Raw genomic sequence first — 19,730 nt, 5'->3', positions numbered from 1 at the left:
TTCACCACCACCCGCTCTTCCTTCTCTACTTCCAACCCTCACATACTGGGGCACTTTACATGAGCACCAGTTAAATTACAAAAGGACACATTCATAAGTTTTTATTTTTTTTTATTTTTAGGCACAGGGAGATGATGTGATTTGGCCAGAATCACAGGTTGTTAAACCAGCCCCAAGATACAAACCAGGTTCCCCAGCTTCAAAGTCAGCAGTCTGGCCATTATGCCACACCCTTCCCCTTTCATTTAAGGGGTATTCGGATCACCACCTATGTGCACGGTTCTTCTATTTTAGAGTGTGCTGCTTGGCCAAAAGTTTGCAGCTTGTCAGTGGCCCTAGTACAGAGACGGCTACCGGGAGCTTTTATTTCTTATTACTGGGCAGTGGTGTATAGTACTTAATTTGAGCCGGTTGGTTCCGTTGCTCAGCACCTGTACTTAATTGTAAGCACCGGTGCTTAAGGCAGTCTGCCATATAGTTATGCTGTCTGCCTAATTTAAATGAGAAAAGATGCCAATACTGATACTCTACTTGAAACCAAAAAATTAGCAAAAATGCATAGACCACAGTTCAATGCACCCGGGTGCTATTTAATAGCTGTTTATTTGGAAATACTTATACTGAATAATTTGAAGATCTGATACAATTCCAACAAAATTATATAACAACAATGAAAATGGACACAACAATGAACCAAGAAATCACATATACCATCATTCATAAATCTTCAACCATTTCACAATCTTGCCTCACACGTTCATTTAAACACGTACTCAATCAAATGGAGAATGTATACACTAATTTGTAGAGTACTAGGTCTGCCAACAAAAAATGAATGAATTACAGTGTGTACTGTTTAAGAAGATACACCATATCCAATTAAATTAAATGATTGAATTCATTCAAAACATACAACAAGGTTCGGTGTATTATTGCCAACAGAATTGAAAAAATTAATTAGCAACAGGGCAAATAGGCAGACCCAATGGCCTACGCGTTTCGAATCCCTTTAGATCTTGGGATTCTCCTCAGGACCAACAAAAGTCTGTGGAAGAAAAAAGAAAAAGAAACTATGTTTCTCACCAATCTTAAATCCAAAACCAGAGAGCACTACTACACCATAAAAACACTCTAGCTTACCAGTGAATAACGATCAAGCCTTGTCAACATTAAGCGTAATTGTCAAATCCTCCTATAAGGAAATAGAGGAAAGAAAAGACCAAAAAAATGGAGAAAACCAATGAGTGTACCTATAAAAATGCCTTCTACCGTCAGAGTTGTCTAATGGCCACAAGGGCTTACCTCATTGAAGTCCAAAAGATGTCCTAGCAGGGCTAATTGTTAGAAAGGGAACGGACCCCTTGCCCAGCGGGGGTAGAGGTGGCCTGTCAAGAAACATTAACAGGAAGAATTTATATAAAATCCAACTGGCACTGGACCAAAGGAAAAAGTCAGCTTTTAGAGACCAAACGGTCATTAATGAAAAAAAAAGGGGGCAGGTGGGTGGGGAGGCTTGTGGTCTCTTACCTAAAAGCGCCAAATGGCGCTTGAGGAATTGAATCTTCCTTCTAGTATAGCTGCCAGGTCAGTTGGGCAGGAAAAAAGGGGCTCTACTTGCCGAGCTGCAAGAAACGGAGGGGTGGAATAAGAAGCTGGCCGTATTGAAGAAAGAGACCCACGGTAAACAAGCAAAGTACTCGATAAATCTTACCGATTTCTAAACGCTCATGGGACCGGGTCGCAGTTTCAATTAGGACCGGTAACACAAAGACGCTACACCAAATTGCGTGCAGGACCCCAGGGAATGCTGTGAAACGTAGTAAAATTTGTGCGCCTGCGCGGAAATGCTTCGCTTCTAAAAAATGCGAAGTCCAAATGTGCACAAGTAAAAGGTGTGGAGACGTCCAAAATGAATATAACGGCTGCCATAAAGATTCCGTAAGGAAGAATATAATTTTTTCTTTTCTTCACCCAATATTGAATTAAAGTCGCTGTGGATAAACCTAGGGACCCTGGGAGTTGAAGTTTCTTTATCAGTGACCGCAGGCACCGACTCTAAGCGTAACTGGAAGCGGTGATGTGAAACGATCAGTAAACCTACCAGTGGTAGTAACGCAGACTGATTTTAGAATAGACAACCACCAATTGTGCTGGTGACATGTGGAAAAATGACGGGATTAAACGGGAAGGAACCCACATTTTTTATTGACTGTAAGTGCATAGGTATATCACTGAATACTCATGCCTGTTGGTGGCCAAAGCCATGGAATAATCATGGCGCTCTTTACCAAACAAGAAAGAAGGAGGGTTTGGCAAGTAAAGGTATATAAATAACGCAGGACATGAATGACCGGAACCGGCCCTGAAGACGAAGGGTGCATCCCTTGTGGGAAGGCCTATGAATAGCAAAGGCAATTCAAAGGATATAAAAGCTGGTAAGGCTAGGCAGGGGCTGATTCAAAGAACAAGATGGGGATAAAATCAGTGTAATCATGCAAGAACAGAAGTGCAGAAGACACTAATTGGCAAGGAAGGTTCAGTGTTTACAGTTTATAAATTTCTGATAACTAATTTAGACCTGACACAACCGTGTCAAATTTGACAATCAAAAAGGCCTCTCTTTTGGATAATTTCAACTCCAAGTCCCCTCCCCGAGGATCTCGTTAGACTTTAGCAATGACCGTCCATTTGAGGTCACTGATCAAATGATTGTTTCTAATCCAGTGATTTACTAATCGTGCAGTCTCAACCTTGTTTTTGATTCGGGATTTATGTTGAGAGATTCTTTGGCAAACTTCCTGATTAGTTTTGACGATGTATAGTTGTCCACACGGGCATGTTATTCCATAGATAACCTATTTAGATTTGCAGTTGCTAAAGGATTTGTGTTTCCAAAAGGTTCCTCTATGTTGAAACACTGAACCTTCCATTGTGAGGTCGCAACAGACACGTGCCACATTTATGATGGCCAATAATGGGAGTAAGACCCATTAGTTGTCTTAATGATGGTTGCACCTCTTTTGAAACTGCTGCTCTTACAATATAGTTGGAAATGCTACTTTCCTTTTTAAATGCAAACAATAGTGGTGTGTGGTAAAACACTTGTCTTTGTATCTGTGGTCTGATTTTCCGATCTAGTAGACATTCCCTTGGTGTCCACCTGGCTCGTTTAATAGCATTTTAGACCAATTTTTTGGGGTAGCCTCGCTCACATAATTTGGTTACCAAATTGCCTGCATGTAGGTTGTAGTCTTCATTATAAAAACAATTCCTACGGATACATAAAAATTGGCCGTACTGCAAGGTTTCCCTTGGGCTTCTTGGGTGGTTACTAGAAAATAACAGAGCCTTATTTCTGTCCTTTGGTTTTGTATATAATGTTGTAACCAACCTTCCTTCAGCTGGATATACCCCAACATCCAAGAAGGAGATTTTGTTTGCCGAATGTGAGATACTAAACTTAATGTTCACTGTTCTGGCATTCAACCAATCATAAAAAAAGTTTAAGTTGTTCCTCTCCACCTGTCCATACCATAAAAACGTCATCAATAAAACGTAGCCACGTTCTGATGTACTTGGAAAATTTATTATTATTGTGGACAAAAGTGTTTTCATACAATGACATAAACAATACTGCCAGCTCCGGGGCAAATGGGCACCCCATCGCCACTCCATTAATTTGAAAAAAGAATTATTTTCCAAAAGAAAAATAGTTCTTTTTGAGGGCAAAAGATGCAAAATCCAGCAAAAATTGGGTCGGCACTCGTACTTGTCTCGTTCTTTTCTGCTTCATCCTGGGGGATTTGAGGATTAAGAGAAGTAACATCCAATGTTACCATTAAATCCTCCTCTTTGTTGAACCTAATCTCATCCAACTTGTTTATCAAGTCAGTCGTGTCTTGGAGATAACAAACCATGAGATTCATAAAATCCTTTAGGAAGCAATCCACATATTTCGCAATTGGTTCTAGCAAAGAATCACAACCCACAACAATAGGTCTTCCGGGCGGATTAGTTTGATTTTTATGAAGAAGGAGACACACGGTAAACAAGCAAGGTACTCGATAAATCTTACCGGTTTCTAAACGCTCATGGGACCGGGTCGCAGTTTCAATCAGGACCGGAACACAAAGACGGTAAGACTGGTAAGCTAGAGTGATTTTATGGTGCAGTAGTGCTCTCTGGTTTTGGATTTAAGATTAGTGAGAAACATAGTTTCTTTTTCTTTTTTCTTCCACAGGCTTTTGTTGGTCCTCAGGAGAATCCCAAGATCTAAAGGGATTCGAAACCCGTAGGACATTGGGTCTGCCTATTTGCCCTGTTGCTAATTCATTTTTGCAATTCTGTTGGCAATAATACACCGAACCTTGTTGTATGTTTTGAATGACTTCAATCATTTAATTTAATTGGATATGGTGTATCTTCTTAAACAGTACACACTGTAATTCATTCATTTTTTGTTGGCAGACCTAGTACTCTACAAATTGGTGCATACATTCTCCATTTGATTGAGTACGTGTTTGAATAAATGTGTGAGGTAGGGTTGTGAAATGGTTGAAGATTTATGAATGATGGTATGTCTGATTTCTTGGTTCATTGTTGTGTCCATTTTCATTGTTATATAATTTTGTTGGAATTGTATCTGAACTTCAATTATTCAGTATAAGTATTTCCAAATAAACAGCTATTAAATAGCACCCGGATGCATTGAACTGTGGTCTATGCATTTTTGCTAATTTTTTGGTTTCAAGTAGAGTATCAGTATTGGCATCTTTTCTCGTTGTTTAACTTTATTTGGCTCAGCCTTACTGATTAGAGCCATCCTCTTGTTTGTTATTAATTTAAATGAGAGCACAACAACAGCCGTGTGTTAATTCAATGTACATTAACAATAGTGTAACAAACGCCCCTGCGGTGTGGGCCTGAACTCCGGGGTCCCCTCCAGCACTGGCAGGTCCCTGGCCAGAGAGCTCTGGACTGGGTCCGGAGCGAAGTGGGCCCCTTGCATGTTCTTTGCGCGGGGCACCGTCAAGTTTCATTACTCCACCGATTAACAATGATTATTACCTACCACCCAAGCCATTCTTATAGCTTTGAGAGCCTGGAATACTATGAATTGTCTCACATGTAAGAGTGTGATGGTTAGTAGTTGTGTTCATACAGTCATTGGCAGCGCTGGCAGGGACAATGGATGGTTCAAGCTGTAATGTCCTCCTGACAAGAGCCCTGTCTCTTACTTGTTTTACAAATAAAACACTGTCAGGTGAGTAACCACCAACTGCATGCATTTTTATTTTTCATTTCTGTGAGCACGGTTGCAATTTGGTTTTCCCTTATAAGTGGCATCTCTTTGGGGCATTTCAGGCTGGCTTAGCTAAATTCTGGCAGCCACGTATCTCTGTCTGCTGAACTTGTTTCCTGCCCAGGCCCTACCGTGCTTCTCGGAGGCTTTGCCTGGCTACAACTACCCTACTCATTAGTGCTGCCTGCACTTATCTGGGCTTTAATTGGGGGAGTTGTGCAAGATGTCTCCTTCCTTATTCTACCTCTCCCCTGAATACTGGGAGCAGAGAAGATAGACGCCGAAGTGTGAGGGATTCTGAACTTCCCCCGAGACATTAGTTTCTCTGGCTACCCCACCTACTGAACTCCGTGCTGTTTTGGCTAATGCTAACTATTAAATGCATTTTAGTTTACCAACTTATTTTCCGCCCTTTTAATTCATCTTGCTGAAACTTCTCTTGGCTTCTAATTTCCCAGATAGGCGCTTAGTGTCCTGTGCTGGTAAAAGCCAATCTACTTATGATTTTGTGCAAATTCGCAACATTGTAGTTTTGAGTTGTGGTTGTTTTAAATAGCAGACTATTTGTACCAGAATGCAATTTAAACTGAACGGAGCTGAATGAGCGTTTGCTATCTTCATGACCTGCTGCCCTCTCACTTCGCCATTGTTTGCTTTTACCTACTCCCGACCCTCTCATTGTTGTTTTCAAAAAATACCGTCCTCCTGCTCCCCCCTTCCCCCCCAGTGATGTAACCAAGCTTAAGGAGGCCCCCTGCAAAGTACATGGAGGAGTCCACCCCATCCTCAGCCCACCACCTACCACATGTTTGCTGAGCATGCCCCCTGGAGCTTGGCCACCCCCGTAATGCGTGGGCTGTGGGGGCATGTGTTACACCATTCCTTCACCCTTCTCCCTCTCATAGCTCACTGATATGTTTCCCACTCTCATCCCTCCCTTTCTTGGAGTGCCCCCACCATCCCTGTGCTGTGTTTTTTACATGTTGCAAAGAAGTATGGGCTGCTGTGCAACATGGCTTAAAGTAAAAACAACAAAAAATCACTATGACCAGTGGTGTATCTAGACGACGTGCGTCCGTGTCGGTCACTGAGTTTGCTGCCTGGCGGCCGCATGAATGAGCAGGAGATAGCTGGCGAGTCCCGTGACTGCTGCCCCTCACAACCACAGATAAAAGCGAGGGAAGGGCCACCGCCCCCAAAACTTGTGCTGTCCGTGGCGGACTGCCCCGCAACCCCCTTGCTACGCCACTATGACGCGGTCCATGCTGGTCGCATCATAGTGCATTTGTTTTTCGCTGTAAACCATGTTGTACAGTAGCTTGCGCTGCTGTACAACATGTAAAAAAACATTGACAAAGCCAATAGGTTTTCCTTTGGCGTTTGGATTGTTTTTTTCTCTTTAAAGAAAAATGTTCTTTACCCCACCACAATTGGATTACCTCAGCATGGAAGCAGTGTTTCTGTGCTAAGGGGTTAAGGTTTCATTTTTTCATGAAAAATTTGAGATTTTAAGGTTTTTAGACATAGAAGGGTCAGGGTTAAAATGAGTACCTGTTGATTTTAAATGCTTGTAGGTGGGCTGGTAAAGGTATATTAGTACCAACAAATTTCTCTCAGTTGTAAAAGTTTATGTTTTTAAATATAATTTGAGTTGTGTGTATATGAATCGTTTGTATGGCCTTTTTAGGCATGACATCAAATTGTTAATAAACTGAAACACAATTGTTCAAGTTCAAAAGACCTTTATTCGAATTTCATAAAATTCATAAAAGTACCACAGTTAAAACAGCAATTCATTTACATTTATACATGATTACAAAAATGTTGTGATTAAAAATGTCATAGTTTGAAATATGAATCAGTTAAGCTCTATTAGGACTAATTTCAGGGATTTTCCATCATTTTGCGCACTCGTGTTATCAGTCTCAGAAAAGTACTGGTGCGGAAAATTAGTTCATCAGAATCCAGGGAAACCAACATTCTATAAGATTCATTAAGTGATAGTGGTCTATGTTTCTTCAAATAAGGAGTTAAAAACCATTTAATGTATCTGAGATAAAATTTACAAAAGAATAGGAATTGCAAATCATCCTGTGAGCTAACACCATCGCAGGGGCACGGGTTATAATCAATTCTGTGTCGGTAGCCCAGTGGGAAAGCCAACAGAAATTTCACTGATCCCGCTCTTAAACGAAACAGGAGTGATCTCTCCCAGCTAGTCATAGGTAGGGGGAGGTAGGGCGGGAGAGGTTGTCTACACAGTTCATTCCCCAAATATTTCGCGACAGTTGATTTCAAATATTCTCTTCCCATCCTTTCAGTATTATAAAGTGCATACAGTGCATTTTTAACCTCAACATTGTCCTTAGATTCGATCATAGTAGGATCTGTAAATAAGTTGCCTCTATCCACTGCGCTCAGTGTTTTAAAAACTCCTGAGAGCCATGGAATCGCCATGCCATGATCACAGTTTAAGCAGTCTTTTATGATATTTTGTGTGAGGATGGCAGCATTGTTCCTCCAAACTCTGATCCAAAAAAGTGCTGGTCTGGCTCTAATAAAGTTGCTTACATATGGAAGGTTTAGTTCATTATGACAAATATAATCAGATGATGTAATTGGAGCGCCCAATATTTTCCTACAAAAACGGCTTTCTTCCCGCTGAATACATGGGCTGCTTCCCAACCCCCAAAACTCGGCTCCATATGAGGCAACAGGTAAGCACTGTAGTTTAAAAAAATTTTAAATAGCTTTAGTGGCACCTATTTTCTTCGGGCGGGGCAAGCTCGAGACAGAATTGGTGGCTTTCGAGAACTTGCTCGTAGCGTGGGTCAAGTGCCCACTCCACGAGCCGTTCGCAGCGAAAACCAATCCTAAATAAGGAAATGTGGGAACAGATTCGAGTTTATCTGTGCCTATCTGTATAGTATTGAGCTTCCTTTTCCCGGGGCCACAGGACATAATAAAAGATTTTTTTAAATTAACCCGCAGGTCTAATCCCTCCATAAAATGAACAAAGCTGTGGACAAGTAGACGAAGGGCATTTGGTGTGCGGGCCATAAGCACTGCATCATCTGCGTATAAAAGCACTGGTAAGGGTTTCCCTAAAATTGTCGGCACATCGCTAGTAACTTTTTTCAGGCAATTGGATAGACCATTAATGTAAATAATAAACAGCAGGGGTGCTAAAACTCACCCCTGTCCCACCCCCCTGCCTATATCAATGGCTCCAGAAACTTCACCACCCATCCCGATTCTGACCCGTGCTTTCAGATCAGAGTGAAGATAGGCCAGGAACCCGACAAGAGCATCGTCTAACCCATTATTTAATAGGATTGTCCAGAGTTTAGATCTATTCACTAGGTCAAAAGCGGATGAAAGATCCATAAAAGCAAGATAGGTGGGAGACAGTCGAGCAATGCTATACTTATCGATTATCAGTTTCAGATTCAAGCATTGTTCCACTGTTCCCACCCCACTCCGGAATCCCATCTGGCACAGGTCCAGGAAATCTGTGTCTTCAGTCTATTCAAGTACTCTATTATAAATTACTCGTCCCAAAATTTTTAGTGTGTTATCCAAAAGGGAGATTGGGCGGTAGTTATCTGGTTCCGTCCTATCCCCCTTTTTAAAGATTGGGACGATAATTCTAGTTGCCCAGGTAACCGGCATAGCCGCTGTATGTAAGCTGTTGAAGACATTAAGAAGAATTGGTGCCCATAGGTCCGATTTATACTTAATAATATCAATGGGCAGGCCATCAGGACCAGGGGCCTTGTTTCCAAGGCTCTCTTTTATAGCTATTTCAACTTCGTGGGCCGCAATCTGTAATCCACGCAATTGTCCTGGGGTTGGAGTCAACAACTCCTCAGGTGGTGCTGCGGAGATTTTAGATGAAATGGGTTTCTCATGCTCTGCTAGTTATGTTGCAGCTAATTGGGGTAAGCTTCTTACCCATTTCCCTAGTTTTCCTGACTGCGGACCAAAAAGGTCCGCTGCCACCCAGATTCGCACTGGTCACCAACGATTCCCACTGTTCAGAAAGTAGTATTGCCTTTTTTTCTGCTATTCTAGTTTTATACTGTTTCCTGGCTATCTGAATGGTCATTTTGCACCTAGGTTTAGTATTAAGTGCCCTTCTTAGTTCCTTATTTGCTAATTAGCAGGCTGAATCAAACCACCTTGGTTCTTTGCCTTCCTTAGGTAATGGGACTGACAAAAGAGTTTTTATAGCTGAACACAGTTTTTCAAAATCTGCAATTATCCTATGATGGTTGCCATTCAAGAACGAGCAAGACTTAATCAGATGCGGGTGTGTAGTTTGTACACTATCCAAAATTGCCCCGCTGTCAACCCCCCTCCATTTTAGTCGTAGTCCATCAGTCGAGGGTGTGATATCCCTTGCACCGTTTAAATTGGATTAATGTATATCCTAATGTGGGATATTGAGCATGGAGCCTTCTTAAACCAGAATATCGGCTTTTGCCCTACTTGCCAATCTGCAGGTAATGTAATATCACTGTTTACAGAGTCATGGCTTTTCTCCACTGCAGCAAGAAACGGTGTAACTTTTAACAGAGCGATATTTTAGCTGTAGCAAGGCAATAAGCACAAGCGCTTTGACTTTTTACCCGTCATACTTAAAGAAGCCTCCACCATGTAAAACGTATGCCTTGCAATGCTTTGATAGCTGCAAGGATAACAATATTGTTGGCAGTGGCATAGGAAATGCGGTGGTTGCATGCCACCCCGGGTTTCATCACTGAGGGGGTGACAAAATGGCAAAAATGTGTAACTATCTTTTTTCCCTAATTTGAATAATTCCAACGTGATTGGGGGTGGCAAGAAATTTTCCGCACCGGGTACCACTTGACCTTGCTACGCCACTGATTGGGCTGTATGAACTGCACTGCTGGAATTCAAGGCTAGGCTGGTGTTTGTTGTTACTGAAAGTGAATTTCCATTTCTCATCAATACATAGGCATTATCAGTGCCTGAATAAAAACAAACAGAAGAACCAGCAAAATAAGAACAACATTCCTCCTTTAATGCTTCTCCAACCCCCTAGTATACATTATTCAGTTTCCAGGGACTCTGGTGAGATTGCGTTTTATGGTAGTCCAGTGGTCCACAACTTACTTTATCAGTCTATGATGTTAGCTAAATAAGTTCAGTGCGCATTATCTTTAAGGACATGTCAGCTCACTTTATTCATCTTCCATGTATGACAGCACAGGCTGCCGATTCGTCATAAGGTTTCTCCTGTCTTTATCTATGCATCCTATCTTGTGTTTAGTTGTCATCAAGACCCAGACATAGCAGCACCATGTGTGCCAACCATGAGTTATGGTTTGTTTCCATTTGGCGATGATCATCCTTGTTATCAACAGTAGCTGATATATCAGGCGCCAGTTCTTCAAGACACCCCCTTAAAAACCATCCAGGCATAGTCTCAATAGGTCACTTTGTGCCCAGCCGGCACTATGACTCCTGTAATGTCTTTCATTGTGGATAAGACTTCTTTCCAGAACTGTGCTAGGGCAGCACCACCACACATGAAGCGGATCTCTCCCATTCTGCTCACCTCCAACAAAGATTTGTCTCAGGATGTGGAAACATTCTGTGAAGTTTGTCTGTTGCAAGGTATCAGCCTGTCCGTGTTTTTTTAGAGCTGATTCCATGTAGCGGACCAATAGATAATACTTGTAAATATTCCTCTACAATTTTTCCCTTTGCTGTGTGCTAATGGTGAGTTGAAGTTCCACTATAAATCTTTGCTTTTAGGACCAGGACCCAGGCTTCGGTGTGGTATTTAGTTTTTTTTATATGGCATAGACCCCTCCTATTCCCCCGATACAATGTGAGGAATTTCTCTACCTCTGCCAATGGTCAAATTGCTGCAGCCTTTAATTGTGTGTGAAGGACCCATTGTTGTATTTGTTGATACTGGAAGCGTTCTGCCTCCATGACGTGGTATGTTTTTCTACAGTCCAATCAGGATCTAATTTTCCCCTTCAAAATCATGTCTGATATTCTGCAATCCTCATCCCTAGTGCTGTTGTGAAATCTAGGTTATCTGATGTATTCAGCAGTGTACTAGCGATTTGGCTACAGCAAGCGTTTTGGGGTCTATGTTTACAGGGCATCCAAATCATATCCCAAAGTGCTCGCACCATTACAGCTCTGTCCATATGAAGCCAGTGATAGCAGGATTCCATTCTGGACCATTCCTTTGTTATTCATAATTGAGCAGCTCAATAATGGCGAAGGATGTGTGGAAAGCCCAATCCCCCTTTAACCTGCAGAGACATGAACGTTTTTTTGGAAACTCTTGCCCTGTGAATCAAAGTTGATAGAGTGGTTGAAGCCTTCCAGTGTTGAACGTGGTAGTAAAGAGATATTTTGATTGCCGTTATCCAGCCTAGCCAAAATACACATTGCTCACTATACCTCTACATATCGAGTTTCATGTCCTTCAGTAACTGAGGTATGTTGTCAGGGATTCACTCTGATAAGGAACTGGGAAGGTTAACTGCCAGGTAGCGAATATCCCTGGAGGTAACTTTGAATTGTGAGTGGTCTTATTAAAATTGGATCTCCATTGGCGTGAGTCCCCAAGGGAGAAGGCTCAGATTTAAAGTGGTTAATTTTACACCCCGAAAGGTCCCCATATTCGGTAATGAGTAGCATCAGTCAGGGTAAAGAGTCTTGAGTTGACTCCATGGTAAGAAGAATGTTGTCCGCAAACAAGATCTTATGTTCTATTCCTCCAAAAGGGATGCCCTTAACTGCTGGAGTTTGATGGATCTTCAAAGCCAAGGGTTCTATGGCCAGCTCTCGCAGGAGGAGAGATAAGGGCAGCCCTGTTGGGTGCCTCTCTGTAAGTAGACCGTATCAGAGAAGGATCTGTTCACCAGAATTTCAGCTGTGGGCGCCTAATAGGCGGACATGACCATACAGGTTAATATATCATAGACCTTACTCTTCAGGGCGGGCAGGGGTCGTTCTGCGTTGTTGACTTGTAGCCTTCAAAGTTGGACCCTGAGAGTCATTACTGCTTTAAGGTCTGTTTTGGACCCTGTTTGTTTGTGTTTGTCTTTAGCCTGCTTCAGCTCTTTCTCTAGGTTAGAGGTGACCAGTTCCTTTTCCCTTTTGGTACAGGCTGCTAGAGCAGTGAAGTATCCTCATAATTCTACTTTAAGAACTCACAGGTATGTGACAGGGGAAGTCTCAGTCATTTGGTTGTTGACTATAAAGTCATCAATTGCAGGGGCTATTTGTGCTCTATTGGCTATATCTTGTAGAAGGTATTTCCCTAGTCTCCATCGTCTGTCAAAACGACCTGGGGAGCCGAACATGAGCTCCAACCAGGTATGACCGTGGTTGCAGACCATTATAGTCCTAATCTCTGTGTCTCTGATTAGGGGCATAGTCTCCCATAACACATATCCTGCAAATTCTTGAATAGGACTTATGCAAGTTCAAGTACAATTTGGAGTCCTTATCTGGGTGCAGTGCCCTCCACATGTTCACAAATCTCAAGTTTTGAAGGGTGTCTTGCATTTTTCCTGCCATTTCCCTGTTTCCTGTCCAAGCTGTCCCTGATCTATATGTTGCTTCCTGCATGGCCATGTTAAAGTCTCCAGATTGGAGGGTGGTTGTTCTTTTAAGTCTTCAAGTTTTTTAAGAACTTTCATCAAAAATCTTTCCTGAGCCTGGTTTGGGCATACCGTTATCATCATAGCACTCTGTAGTGTACCTTTAAGCCTGACTTATGTCCATTGTGGTAGCTATGGACCTCCATTACAGTCAGGTAGAAGTTTTTTGCCAAAAGGATGACTGTGCCATAAATTGTATTCTGTGCACTTGACTGGAATTGCTGGGGGTAATGCTTCGAGTTGAGTTGTAAGAGAGTAGCCCTTTTTCAAATGTGGATCTTGCAGTGTGACAATCTCGACTTTCTATTAGAAGTAGTGGAATTTTTTACCATCTTGAAGGGGATTTAAGTCCTTTGCATTTATAGATGGGACCTTGAGTGTCGGAAAAAGTGATTAACCCATGTCCTGAGTTTTCACCTGAAACGTAGTATGTGACATGTCCGGGAGTGAAACCATATCTCCCTTTCTTCAGCAGCCCCCCCATTTCCTCCAGAACAAACCAAATAAGACAGTGTTAAAAAATTGGGTCTCTAGTTGACAGAGGTTTGCACCCTGTCATAGTAGGGGCCACAATCCTAGTCCGTGTAAGTCGGATACAGAACCTAAATTAACCTGTGCTCACTGTCTGGCAGCTTGGTATAGAGCAGTCAGGCAATGTGTAAAGTATTTATTCAACAGATAAATTGCAGTAGCACAGTAAAAACACCGCAAAAGACTCCACATTAGTTTAGAAAGTTAGAGAATATTTATCTGAGTAAAACAAGAACAAAACAACAACAATCCAATAAGTAAAACTGAAGATATTCGTTTTTAAAGAATAAACTGCAATATAGTGCATAAAAGTCAATAGCAATTAGGGGTTATTTGAGGTCACGCAGGACTGAGGTAAATACAAAGTTCAGGCAGACCCCGATGGAGGACAGGCCAGCTACAGGACCCACACAGCGCCCACTGAAAAAGTACCTTGGATGGACCAAGCGCCAGCTTCAAAGACCCAATGCATCGTGTTGAGTCCCACATCATTGTCAAATCCCTTACGATGCAGGCAATGCATCTCCGTTGAACCTCGCAGTAGGGTCCTGCATCAAACAGGTGCTTCGTCTTTCTTGAGCCTCGCAGTCAGGTTCCCCTTTGTTGTTGAGATGCGCTAAGATGTCCTCGAAGCTGCGCTGCATCAGCGTCACAGGACACAGAGTTGGTTCTGATGAGCGCAAAGTTGGCGCTGCGTCATTTTTTGCGGAAAAACAGCTGCAAACCCCACTTACAAGGCCCAGGACTTGAGTGGCACCTCTTGGCAGGGCAGGACTCAGTTTGCAGAGTCCAGCAGCTGAAGCAGGGTTGAAAGAAGTAATTGATGGCCCTGAGACTTCAAAACAGAAGGCAAGCCCTTGGAGAAATTTGGGTTCAAGGATGTAGAGAGCAGATCTAGTACTTCACTCCCAGGCAAGAAAAAGTAGACCTACATAGCAAAGCACGTAGCAAAGTGGAAGTCTCTCTCCTACAGCACAACAATCGGGAGCACAGCAAAGCAGTTAGCAAAGTGGCAGTAAATGTAAATGTAAATGTGGGTGTACTTGTAAAGCGCACTGTGACTCCAAGGAGTATCCTGGCACTGAAGACCGCTGGGGAACCCGTCCTGGTTTTCCCTTTGAGATGGTCCCCTTCTGGGTACCTCCAAGGTGAAACCAGGCATCCCCGGCATCTGTGGGGGGCCGTTGTAGAGATGAGGCAAGCTTAATGCCCAGAGTTGCCGAGTGTGTTCCCTGGTTAGAGTAGGCACTGAGGCAAGAATTATCGAGTCCGTTTGACCCTGGTCCACAACCCTGCCGCGTCGGGAATTGAATCCTGGTCCCGGGCCGTTCTCTGCTTACGGGTCTGCCGCCTCTAACCAGTGAGCCACACCACTCCACGTGTCCACGCAGTCCCACCTGCAGAACAGGAGCTCTTCTTCCGGGCAGAATGTCCTAAGATCCAGAAATGGTCTGAAATCATGGTGTCAGGGTCCAGTACTTTAACCCAATTTGGCCTTTGAAGTAGGGAGACTTAGAGATGCTTTGAAGTGCACAAAGCCCTGCCTTTCCTGTCCTGTCCCCAGACTAACTACAGGGGGCTATGCAAGCCTTTGTGTAGGGACAAGCACCGCCCCATTCAGGTGTCGGCTTCCTTTCATCCTGCTTCAGGATGACCCATCAACATGCAGATGGGTGCTCAGTCACACCTACTTTGCCTTTGTGTGTGACTGTCTAGAGGGAATGCAGGAAACCAGCTGTCACCCATCCCAGACGTGTATTCCAAGGACTGTCCGAAGGCACCAAATGGTTTAAGTAAAAAAATTTAAACTTTCTAAAAGCACAAGATGAAGAGTAATGGAGAAGAACAAAACTGAATTGTGCTGATGCCGGAGACGTGCAGGCACAGTATATATAACGAACACGCCCAAGTTTAAAGAAAAGTGAAAGCTTTGAAGTCACATTAATTGAAACAGAAAAACTGTGACGTAGCATTGAAATTTGATTGAATACACGTGGTTTTCAACAAGGAATTTTCACAGACTCCTGACGCATGAGGAGATTTGAAGAACTGACCAGGTACCGATCCTGAGGAGAATCCCAATAATTACAGTGTTTGAAACTCGTTGACCCATCTGGGGGATGCATATTTGCACTTAACGGGCAATAGCAGGTAGATATATCAGGGTGCCTACTCCTTTAGCATAATGCATTTACGGTTAGTGACCCCCAGTAGCCTACACTGGCAGGACATATTGCATTACCAACCAAATTACATTTCTGTTTAAATGTAGAACTGGTCCACTTTTTATTTTGCTCTCAAATTATAAAAAACTTTATTGTTCTTGTTTGTCATTATATGAACTCATATTGATTTTGATGTCAAAATGTGGTTTGAAATGTACAGTGTAACTGCCAAAAAAAGTTTGCCCCTTCAGAATGTCCTGAAGAAATGTTCTACATTTTTTTGAGATTATTACTGAAGAAAAGTGAAATGAATCACTAGGGCCATTTAAAAGGAAATGTTTGGTCCTTTATGGTCGATTGTAGATATAGTATTTGGCGCCTGGACATTGTTTTTGATTATAAATCTTCCTAAAAGTGGGATTTTCAGAACTCCAATTTTAAAACCAACTGCACCATAAGTTGTTTTTAAATTGTGAGTCCAGTGACACCAAATTTGAGTTTCCTATCTGGTCCCAAAGGGTAACTGCACATATAAAATGTTATAAAGCAGTCCCCATGTTAACTTAATGTAGAGATAAGTCTTGCAGCAGTGAAAAACAAATTTGAGTATTTTACTACCAGGACAAGTAAAACTTAAAAGTACATGTCCTACTTTTTAAATACACTGCACCCTGCCCTTCGGTCTGCCCAGGGTCTACCTTTGGGGTAACTTATATGTATTAAAAAGGAAGGCTTGGGGCTGGCAAGTAGGTAACTTGCCAGGATGACATGCAGCTTAAACTGCACAAACACACACAGGCTCTGCAGTGGCAGGCCCGAGCAATGTTTAAAGTGCTGCTCAATTAAATGACACAATCAGCACTGCAGACCCACTAATAGAATGTAACCACTAATAGAATGTAATTTACAAGTCCTAGGCGCTGGGGCCGGGCTTTACTGGGGACTCCTAGGTAAACTAAACATGCCAATTGTTGATAAGCCAATGTCACCATGTTTAGAGTAATAGCACATGCACGTTGGCACTGGTAAGCAGTGGTAAAGTGTCCAGAATTCTAAAGCCAGCAAAAATGAATTCCGTGAAACACAAGTTCAGAAGGCAAAAAGTCAGGGGAACCACGCCAAAGATGCCATGTCTAACAGACAGGTAAAAAAACGTCAAAACCAGCCAACAACCCATTGTGGGTTCATACCACTGACACTGTGTGTACCAGCGAAGTTCCTCCTGGAAACCAATGGTGACTACATTATGGAGGAATTGCAGTTCTTGCCCCGGGCACTGTGTAAGATTGGGATGAGCTGGTCCTATCCACCGCCCCATCTATTTCTTCGTACAGGCCTGCGTAGTGTGCAGAGGGTTCAGGTGTTCCAATTGTCCTTTCCTGATTTGTCCGTTGCATACCGTCAACATGGTCGCAGAGAGCACCCTCTGTCTTCCCCAGTGATGTCTTGCTCCCCATCTGAGTTTTTGGGTCAATGGTTAGGATCTGTACATAGTAGGTTGAGTCCTTCTTCCACCATTACTGCTTGGCACGGTTTCCTTTCCCATCCATTACAAAGGCCACTCAACATAGAAATGTCCATCGGAATCTGATTTTGGCCTTGTTCAGGGCATCTGTTTGCGGTCACAGTTCACATCGTTTTTCCAAGGTGGATTGTGATGGGTCTTGTAGCAGGATCAGCGTTTTTCCACCAAAGTAGATTTTGGGTGTTTTGCGTGCTTCTCGAAAGATGGTCTATTTTTGAGGGTAGAATTATAGTCTGGCCACTATGTCTCATGGGTGGACGTTGGCTATATTAAGTCTAGGACCTACAATCTTCCGTTCGTTCTGGTTTCCAATGCGGCAACTTCTTTACTTCAGAATTTTACCCATAGTTTTACCCGGTCGGCCTTTGTGTTTTGGTTTACTCGCGAGGTGGCATTCAAGTCATCAGGTCGTTGTCTAGCTTTCTTGAATTATAGAGTCCTTGGTATAAGAACGGCTGAGCTGCGGAATGCATCTGAGCACTTTCCACCTTGTGTGTTTCTCTCTCAGTAGGGGCCCAACTACAATAAGTGGGGGGTTCCTCTCAGGGTGGGCAAGTATGGGGCCCAGGTCAGCAGCACCATGTGATGGGGTGGCCCAAGTCTCTGGGGGAATGGTACCTCTCTACTCTTGAGGTTGTCTCCAATGCTCTACTTTGAAGGAACAGTCCCCTGGGCCAGTGCCACAGCAACCTGGGTGTTTCCCATGCTCATAGGCTTCCCAACATTGGTTTTGCCATTAGCACAGCTCTTGTGCTGACCAACCTGGGCCTTCCCAGACCCGTGTGTCCCCTCCCTCCCAACTTGTAGGGGTAAATTACAAAGTGATCTGTGGGGGGGGGGGGGGAGGTGGGCCCTTGTATCATTACGGTGCTTGCAGCCTTGGGCCGTTCCCATGAAGCGATGGGGTCGACCTGGGACTCCTTAATCTATTGTTCTCCTTCACCTCCCACAAATACTGCGCCAGGTGGCGCAAGGTTGTCAGCATGGCGCTCTGGAAATGTGGACAAGAATCTGGGGTAAGAGGTGACGCCAAAGCCGCCCATTGTCCCCGACTGTAAAAGCCTCACTGCTGCAGGCGGTGAAGTGTTGGCATTTAATCAACGGTCATGACGCCTATAATTCTGCTTTCTCCGTGCGGGTCATGCAAGATCTCAGAAAAACTCCCGTCCACCATCTTAGCCAGTTAGCCACAACCCCTATGTATTTATATTTTCTTTAAAAACATTTCTATATGAAATATGAGACTGGCGAAACACCTAAAATAAGTACCCTAAACCGAATGACAGTAAATATGTTTTTTTATCTTGTGAAGTGTCCATATATTTTATTTCAAATATAAAATATATGAAAATAAATGTATTTTTATCAAACTTGCTCTGTTTATGTTGGTCGCCATGTCCCTTGTCCTGAAGTTCCAATTCAGTGTGTTCCGGGAGTTGCAGTCTTTGTTAACCAACACATTTGATGATGATTTGTAAAGGAATGACCCAGGACTGGATATACAATGCCTAATGTAGATGGGGTGATAGCAAATATAGCTGTGTTATGTGCAAGTAATAAACAAGTCAAAGTACTGAATTTCAGGGCTACATATATTTAGGACGTGGCCTAACAGAGCAGTCAACCTCAGAGCTAGTGAATTGGGTTCGAGTCACGGCAGGGACCCTCAACATCCTGTGAGGCTGGGCAAATCACTTAATCTTCCTGTGCCTAACAAAATGAATGTGTCCATCTGTAACGCAACTGGTGCTCTGATACCTTTGGGTCAACTTTGTGCATATAAAACTAAAAGAAATATATATATATATAGGAGCAGGTCCTTTTTGGCCAACACCAACGATTCACTACTGAAAATATTTTACTGTACCTGCGGTATATAGATGATTTATTTCTTGTTTGGAGGGGCTCCCTTGAAAGTGCCAAGGCCTTTGTAGAGGTAATCAACAAAAATAACATCAATTAGAATTTTACCTCTAACATCAGTTCAAGTTCTTTGTGTTTTTTTGGATGTGGAGGTTTATGTTGAGAATAATTGTTTGGCAACTAGGTTGTACAGGAAACCCAGCGCTGGCAATACAGTATTGCATGCCGGCAGCCACCACCCGGCCCATCTAATCCGGAGCATTCCCTTTGGGGAAATGCTCCAGATCAAAAGAATTTGCAGTACGGAGGCTGAATGCGCGGCAGCTCAAGAGGCTAGCAGACTACGCTTTTTAGCCAGAGGTTATTCAAACATAAGCCTACTTAAAGCTATCCAACGGACCAAGTCTATTACTAGACAGGAGGCTATGGTTCCGAAGGACAGGGCTATTGTAAGGGTAGATCAATTGACTGATAGGGTTCCAGAAGTACCTTCTCGTATCATACTGTCTTACAATCGTCAGCACGGAGAACTAAGAAAGATCATCAATAGAAATTGGAACCTTGTCCAAAGTGATCCCATCATTGGACACAAGGTGAGGAGTAAACCTTTACTCACCTTTCGTAAATCAGCCTCCATGGCTAAGGCATTAGTCAGAAATACCTTAGAGCCTATAATTTCCACCACT

General features: G+C 43.0%; 1 protein-coding gene and 1 long non-coding RNA gene across 7 annotated transcripts in view; one reads left to right on the top strand and one right to left on the bottom strand.

Annotated features, from left to right (window-relative positions):
• MICU3 (mitochondrial calcium uptake 3) overlaps positions 1–19,730 on the top strand; it is a 482,285-nt gene that overhangs the window by 13,628 nt on the left and 448,927 nt on the right. The gene's annotated exons all lie outside the window — the stretch shown is intronic.
• LOC147728806 (uncharacterized) lies at positions 923–1,387 on the bottom strand. Its single transcript, XR_015309576.1, has 3 exons — positions 1,303–1,387; positions 1,141–1,192; positions 923–1,045 (listed from the first exon to the last, which is right to left on the bottom strand). It is a non-coding gene; the product is annotated as an uncharacterized LOC147728806 (long non-coding RNA).

Source organism: Lissotriton vulgaris, chromosome 3_1, assembly GCF_964263255.1.
Source record: "Lissotriton vulgaris chromosome 3_1, aLisVul1.2, whole genome shotgun sequence".
Taxonomy (NCBI): domain Eukaryota; kingdom Metazoa; phylum Chordata; class Amphibia; order Caudata; family Salamandridae; genus Lissotriton; species Lissotriton vulgaris.
This window is presented reverse-complemented; position numbering and strand designations above follow the sequence as displayed.